We start from the raw sequence: 8537 nt of genomic DNA, 5'->3' as shown, positions 1-8537 counted from the left end.
CCTGGTGGAAAGATCATGGGCCTGGGAGTCAGAGGACCTGGATCCAAATCTCAGCCCCGTCACTTGCCTGCTGTGTGACCTTGGGCAAGTCACTTAGCTTCTCTGTGTCTCAGTTTCCTCAATTGCAAAAATTGGGATTAAATCCTACTTAGACTGTGAGATCCACGTAGGACAGGGACTGTGTCCAACCTGATTATCTTGTATATACTCCAGGGTTTAGAACAATGCTTGACACATAGTGAGTGTTTAACAAGTACTGTAATTACTAAGGGTTGCTGAATTTCAATGCTTCAAAACACCCAGGTTGTAAACATCTCCCTGAAATGACCTGACCAATATCCCTCAGCATTGAAGGCAGTCCAGAGAAATCACACATTCTTAGTTGGGTAAGGCTTTGGAACTCACATCCAAAGATGGATTCCTGGAATGATGGCAGGAGTAGTGAAGAGAACAGTCCCGTGATTGTAAAATCAACATAACTGTTCCGGAGGGTCTAATGTACTAATTTCTTACAAGGTTAAACTGGGTTAAACCAGTTCTGGAAAAATCAGTTAAGGCCCCCATGGAGCCCAGGGAAACCTCAGCTGTCAAGTTTTCATTTTTCAGTAGTGCCGCCTCCTCACTCACAGTAAACTGCACTGTGTCCATTGTATCCATCTTGGAATACAAAAGGATGAGTTCACTGAACTGGAATCTTAACTAGCCACTGTGGGGATTGTAACTATTCCAAGCCAACCTTCCCCATGGTCGAGGACACTAAAGAGGAGAAGACTATTCTGTTATAAGCCCCCCCTTTTCTAACCATGAATCCTGCAACTGTCTATTTATGAGACTTTAAGATACATCTTTCTAAAGCTAGAAAGCAGAATTTCCAGCTCCCCAAATTCCACTAACTGACATTGTGTTTAGAGCAAGGCAGAGGTGCCTGAAACTCTCCTTCTCTAATCATAGTTCTCTACTGCTTCTTTTTTTTTTTGCATTTATCCTTGTTCTTTTTTTTGTCTTATTATTTAATCCTTCTTTATGTGTCTGTTACCTTGACTGTGAGCCCCTTGAAGGCCAGGGACTAAGTCTAATTCTCATCTGGCAACTGTTTCTCAGTACTTTACTAAGTGCTTTGCACACAGTAGGTATTTAATCAATACTCCGACTACTATTACTACCAAAGTGGTTGCTAACTGATAATGGAGAGTACTTTTGGTGTGGACTCATCCAGATGCCAAATAAAATATGTTTCTAAAATGAGTGAGATATTTTGGAGAATTTTGGAGAACAAAACCCCTGCCCTGTTTCCTCTGGGGGAACATAAATGAGTTCTGGGCATTGCTATTTGTTTGGTAACCAAATCCCTTTAGCGTTCTTCCAGCACAGTTACAGTTAATGTGAAGAAAATCTATTTCCCTCAGCAAATTCAACATTTTCAACCAGCCATAACTCAAGCAAAATAATAATCCATTAAGGTTGAAACTTTGCATGCTGAGAAAACAATTTTTTTTCTTTCCCAGTTTTGAGAATCAACACGCTTTTGTAGGGAGTCTCAAATAACCCAGCAATAACCTCATTCCTAGGCGAAAACTTGCTATACCACTCTTGAGCTCTCGTTCACTTTGACTGCCAAGATTGGGCGGGTGGGGGAAGAGAGGTGTTTGTATTCTAAATATGCACAAGCTGTCATTTTCATATCAGCATCAAAATCTATTTCGTAGCAAGAGACCCACTGAAGAGAGCAGTTCCTTTGATAGAAATAAGTTTTTCCATTTTAATTACATACGTGATGGATTGGGCAAGACTTTGGAAGGAAATATGTTTTTCAACATTCACATGAATGCCTCTTGACGTAAAGCATGCCTCTTTGTAAGTCTGTATCCAAAAGTGTAGGGGAAAGAAAGGCAGGGTGAATTTAAAATAGGATTATACCTCTTCTAATGGAAACGGAACATTTTTACCTGAATAGAAGTCAATGCCACTTAACTATCAGGATTGCAAATAAGAACAAAAGATTTCCAGATCGACTTTTTTTTTACTAGCTGATTTTCTCATATGAATTACTTTTGTAACCGTAGTATGATAGTAGTAGTAATAATATTTATTAAGCCCTCACTGTGTGCAAAGCACCGTACTAAGCACTGGGAAAGAGCGTATAGGTAGGAATTAGAACCGATCCGTAGCTTTTGCAATAGAACCTGTGTTCTCTAAATCATTATGAGTTCTAGCTGATGAGACAAAGGGTTCTCTGTAAAGCTGGGTGAACCACCACAAGACTCCTCATTCCCTTCCCACCATTTGTCTTAAATTTTGACTAATGAATTCGCTACTACTTGCTACAGCCCTGTTCTTCCACCTGTTCTCCCATTCAGACAATTTGCTTGTCTTCCTCATTCGATCATAAGCTTCTGGAAGGCAAGGAATGTGTATTTTGCTCCTGTTCTACGCTCCCAAGCACTAGGTACAGTACCTTGGACTCGGTAGGTGCTCAGTAAATTCCATTAATTTATTAATGAAAATTGAATCATCCTGAGGCTTCTCAGTATATAAAAATATGTGAATACTGGTATGGATCATTTATGCTCTGGCTAAGGGAGTACAAGAGTAAAGGTGGAATGAAGGTACCATTTCAGGGGGGATGTTTTATTACAGCTGAATGGAAAGCATACAAGCCTTTTGCATTGCAGTAATGGTAACCACTAATAATAATGATTATTATTATTACAAGACTGTAGATTTAACCACAATATGGCACAAGATTCAGGAAACTTGCGATGTCTTGTCTTTTGTAATGACAAGATTAGTCTACTCTTCAGACCAGCCACAGGTGTGTTGTTAGGATTGTTTTTAGAACAAGGTGAAGCAGAACAGTAGCCACAGAGCGATTCATTCATTCAATAGTTCATTCAATGGTATTTATTGAGTGCTTACTATGTGCAGAGCACTGTACTAAGCGCTTGGAATGTACAGATCGGTAACAGATACAGTCCCTGCTTTTTGACGGGCTTACAGTCTAATCGGGGGAGACGGGTGGTGTGGTGGATAGAACACGGGCCTGGGAGTCAGAAGGTCATGGATTCTACTCCTGGCTCTGCCACTTGCCTGCTGTTTGACCTCGGGCAAGTCACTTCTCCGGACCTCAGTTACCTCATCTGTTAAATGGGGATTGAGACTGTGAGCCCCACATGGGATGGGGACCGGGTCCTACCCGATTTGCTGGACTACACCTCAGCGCTTAGTACTGTGCCCGGCACGTAGTTAGTGTTTAACCAATACTATAAAAACATAACAAACAAACATCATTTTGGTCTAGGAAACAAAGGTTCACGGCAATGATCACTGTGCCCTGCTTGGGAAAGCATGAATCAAGAAATTAAAGCAACATCCAAGAGCAAGGATGGAACGAAGGGGTGAAAAGAGGAATTACTGGTACTTCCGCAGAGGGAACCAAGATGAATTTGTTATTTCAAGCTTCTGGTTATTCTAATTCATTTATCACCGGGAACAAGGATTTGGGGATGACATTTTCCAGTCAACTCATCCCTTTGGCCACATTACCACATGGGAGCAGCTGAATGCCTTGGGCCTCTGGAACTCAGATATAGGATGAAGCTGTCAGAAGCTCAGTCTTCGTCCCTTCTCAAGCACTTAGAACAGTGGTCTGCACATCGTAAGTGCTCAATAAATACTATTGAATGAATGAATGAATTCTTGCCCCGCACAGCAGGCACAATACTAGGAAAGGCCATCTCAGTCCCCAGCAAGCTACCTAGACTGTCCCTAGAGTCCAGGAGACCTAGCATAGGGGCAAGACAGGAGGAGAGATGGAGAACTAGACCACAGTGCTACTTGGACAGCAGTTGACAGCTGCGTGTAGCTTCAGTTTAAACAGTAGGATTACCCAGAGGCAATCCCTCCCATGAACCCTTTGGAGTCAAAGTAAATGGTGCACAATTTGGGATGAGAAAAACCACTTACCAAATCACCCTGTTCTCTCTCTCTCTTACTATTTGGTCCTCCTGTGGGACATAGACTCTGTCCAATCCAATTATCCTGTATGGCTTGAGTACTTAGCACAGTACTTGGCATATAGTAAGCACTCGACAAATACCATTCCTATAATCATTATCATGTTCTTAGAGAAGACTGTGTTCAGGGCAAGAATCTCATTATGAGGCTATCATTCTGGGTGAGTAGGGGGAGGTTTGAAAAATGGGATTACTGACAATTCTAAGATTTGTTAAGTGCCTATTGTGTGCCAAACACTGTGCTGAGTGCTCAGTAAATGCCATTGATTGATTGAGTGATTGACTGGTTAATAGGAATCTCCAAGGGACTTTTTAGAGACAGAGTTTTATTATGGGGGAGAAATTCTACAGAATTTGTGGATCTCAGCCTTGGCCATCTCAGACAGACTTGAACACTGTACTCTATCAGTCAGTGCCTGGCACTTAACAAATACCATTAATAATAAAAAATGTGCACTTTACAACTTGCTACACCCCTGTCTGCCTACTCTTTTGTTATAATAATAATAACAGTGGTGTTATTTGTTAAGCACTTACTGTGTGCCAGGCACTGTACTAAGCGCTGGGGTGGATACAAGCAAATCAGGTTGGACCCAGTCCCTGTCCCACCTGGGGTTCACAGTCTTAATCCCCATTTTACAGATGAGGTACCTGGAGCCCAGAGAAGTAAAGTGGGCCACATCCTCCCGCGGTCCTGGAACACCCTCTCTGCTCACCTCCTCCAAACTAATTCTCTTCCCCTTTTCAAAACCCTGCTTAAAGCTCACCTCCTCCAAGAGGCCTTCCCAGACTGAGCTCCCCATTTCCCTCTGCTCCCTCTACCCCCCCTTCACCTCTCCACAGCTAAACCCTTAATTCCCCCCTTTCCCTCTGCTCCTCCCTCCTCCCGTCCCCTCCCCTCAGCACTGTACTCGTCCGCTCAACTGTATATATTTTCATTACCCTATTTATTTTGTTAATGAGATGTACATCACCTTGATTCTATTTATTTGCTATTGTTTTAATGAGATGTTCATCCCCTTGATTCTATTTATTGCTATTGTTCTTGTCTGTCCATCTCCCCCGATTAGACCGTAAGCCCGTCAAAGGGCAGGGACTGTCTCTATCTGTTACCGATTTGTACATTCCAAGTGCTTAGTACAGTGCTCGGCACATAGTAAGCGCTCAAGGGTCAGTTCTTGGCCCTCTTCTGTTCTCCATTTACACTCACTCCCTCGGTGAACTCATTCGCTCTCACGGCTTTGACTACCATCTCTACGCAGATGACACGCAGATCTACATCTCCGCCCCTGTCCTCTCCCCCTCCCTTCAGGCTCGCATCTCCTCCTGCCTCCGGGACGTCTCCGCCTGGATGTCGGCCCGCCACCTAAAACTCAACATGAGCAAGACTGAGCTCCTCATCTTCCCTCCCAAGCCCGGTCCGCTCCCAGACTTCTCCATCACCGTGGATGGCACGACCATCCTTCCCGTCCCGCAGGCCCGCAATCTCGGTGTCATCCTTGACTCGTCCCTCTCGTTCACCCCACACATCCTATCCGTTACCAAGACCTGCCGGTTTCACCTCTACAATATCGCCAAGATCCGCCCTTTCCTCTCCACCCAAACGGCTACCTTACTATTACGGGCTCTCGTCATATCCCGGCTAGACTACTGTGTCAGCCTTCTCTCTGACCTCCCTTCCTCCTCTCTCGCCCCGCTCCGGTCTATTCTTCACTCCGCTGCCCGGCTCATCTTCCTGCAGAAACGATCTGGGCATGTCACTCCCCTTCTTAAACAACTCCAGTGGTTGCCTATCGACCTCCGCTCCAAACAAAAACTCCTCACTCTAGGCTTCGAGGCTCTCCATCACCTTGCCCCTTCCTACCTCTCCTCCCTTCTCTCTTTCTACCGCCCACCCCGCACGCTCCGCTCCTCTGCCGCCCACCTCCTCGCCGTCCCTCGGTCTCGCCTATCCCGCCGTCGACCCCCGGGTCACGTCCTCCCGCGGTCCCGGAACGCCCTCCCTCCTCACCTCCGCCAAACTGATTCTCTTTCCCTCTTCAAAACCTTACTTAAAAATCACCTCCTCCAAGAGGCCTTCCCAGACTGAGCTCCTCTTCCCCCTCTACTCCCTCTGCCATCCCCCCTTTACCTCTCCGCAGCTAAAGCCTCATTTTCCCCTTTTCCCTCTGCTCCTCCACCTCTCCCTTCCCATCCCCACAGCACTGTACCCGTCCGCTCAACTGTATATATTTTCGTTACCCTATTTATTTTGTTAATGAATTGTACATCGCCTTGATTCTATTTAGTTGCCATTGTTTTTACGAGATGTTCTTCCCCTTGACGCTGTTTAGTGCCATTGTTCTTGTCTGTCCGTCTCCCCCGATTAGACTGTAAGCCCGTCAAACGGCAGGGACTGTCTCTATCTGTTGCCGACTTGTTCATCCCAAGCGCTTAGTACAGTGCTCTGCACATAGTAAGCGCTCAATAAATACTATTGAATGAATGAATGAATGAATGAATAAATACTATTGAATGAATGAATGAATGAATGAAGTGACTTGACCGAGGTCACACAGCAGACAAGTGGCAGAGCCAGGATTAGAACGCCTGACTTCACTTCTCAGTGCCTCAGTTACCTCATCTGTATGAGACTGTGAGCCCATAAGGGTCAAGGACTGTATCCAACTTGATTTGCTTGTATCCATCCCGGTGCTTAATACAGAGCCTGGCACATAGCAAGCACTTCACAAATACCATCATTATACGTGTGCATAATATGTTTAATCTAATCCCAGCTCCACCACTTGTCAGCTGTGTGACCTTGGGCAAGTCATTTAACTTCTCTGTGCCTCTGTTACTTTGTATATAAAATGGCATTAAGATTGTGAGCCCTATATAGGACATAGACTGTGTCCAACCTGATGATCTTGCATCTTCCCCAGCGTTTAGTTCAGTGCCTGGCACATAGTAAGCACTTAACAAATGCCATTAAAAAAAAAAAATAGAGGGCTACAGAATGAGAACAAATATACATTACCCGCTGTTTCGTTGAACCCTGTAGTTTGGGATCTATGATGGCAGAAACTTCCTTTTTTTTCCCTTCAGTTTAACTGTTCCCTTTGCTAATTAGAAATGTTTGTCTGGTAATTATAACAAACAGACACACCACTTTAGGAGAATGAACTAGGGAAAAAGGAGTGTGGTGTGGAAAGGAAAACAGGTCACCTTAAAAGAGTTGTATTTTCTATCATAGTCATTTGAATCCTGAAAGAATTCTCAAGAACAGGAAAAACCAAAAACCAGAGTGAAGAGCAAATGCATCCGGATGGGAACATTATGCACATCACACTCATTTGGGATCAGGTCCAAACTTGATTATCAGAATAATCAGAATAATCATAATTATGATGGCATTTGTTAAGTGCTTACTATGTGCCAAGCACTCTCCTAAGTGCTGGGGTAGATACAAGATAATCAGGTTGTCCCACTTGGGGCTCACAGAGTAGTCCCAAGACATATAGGTCAGATATATATTATCAAGGGGAAGTGGGGAATTTAGGCCCAATTTTCCACCTATTCCTAGTTTTTCCATTATCTGGATATTACCGGTGAAAATAGGATTTTTTTAAACATCCAAACTGCCTGCGTAGTTGCCTCTCTTCACCCCTTTATAAGTAAGTCTGGACTTGGACAAATGTAGCAGGTAATATTTTTCCAGGGAGTACAAATGTTTTCTGGTTCTGAGTAATTTTTAAGGGAAGACAAGACAAGCGGATGATTTAATTACCAGCCCTTGAACCTATCTATTTGCAGCCACAATAACGGAAAGTTGTACAAGCTAGTGACAGGAGTTAAGTGATTATTGTTCAGAGGCTGGAGATTGACAGGGGCAAACACTGGCTTAAAGCCAGACAGCAAGAGGGAATCTGTGAAATCCAAGGTCTCCGTGCCTATTATTTCTCTTCGCTATTATTTCGTCCACAACAGAGAACTGGGGAAAATCAATTTCAGTTCACAAAGAATATTACTTTAATTTTCTCTATGAAATTGCCAGGAAGCTTAAGCTGTTGGAGAGGAAAAGACAGAAGGACGTCATCAAGTAGAAATTAAATGAATTAAACTGAATGAAGCAAAGTTCCGTTGAGACAAAGCACATCTTTTGGGCCAGAGCACAGGGGATCTTTTTGAAAATGATGAGGAAAAGCTGTCCAAAATAATCTCTCTTGTAAATGTTCAAAAAATCAATTTCAGATCAATCATTTGGAGCTAACTTCCTTCTGGGGGAAGATAGATATCATTTCTGGAAAGTTTTGCTTTTATTAGAAGCTTTTTCATTCATTTATCCTCAACTTGAGCCCATCTGCTGGTTCACTTACATCTTTGCCCTAAATAACTTCCACTCCCAACTTGGCAAAATAGTGTATGAAGCCGTTTGGGGGATATAATCCAGCGTGACAAGAACAGAATCCTCTGGATTGATTTCTGAGTACCGGTCCCTATCTCAGGTATTATCCGGCTTAAAATCCTACCCAGAAGGGTGGG

This window comes from Ornithorhynchus anatinus, chromosome X1, assembly GCF_004115215.2.
Source record: "Ornithorhynchus anatinus isolate Pmale09 chromosome X1, mOrnAna1.pri.v4, whole genome shotgun sequence".
NCBI lineage: Eukaryota > Metazoa > Chordata > Mammalia > Monotremata > Ornithorhynchidae > Ornithorhynchus > Ornithorhynchus anatinus.
Note: the sequence above shows the minus strand (reverse complement) of the source record.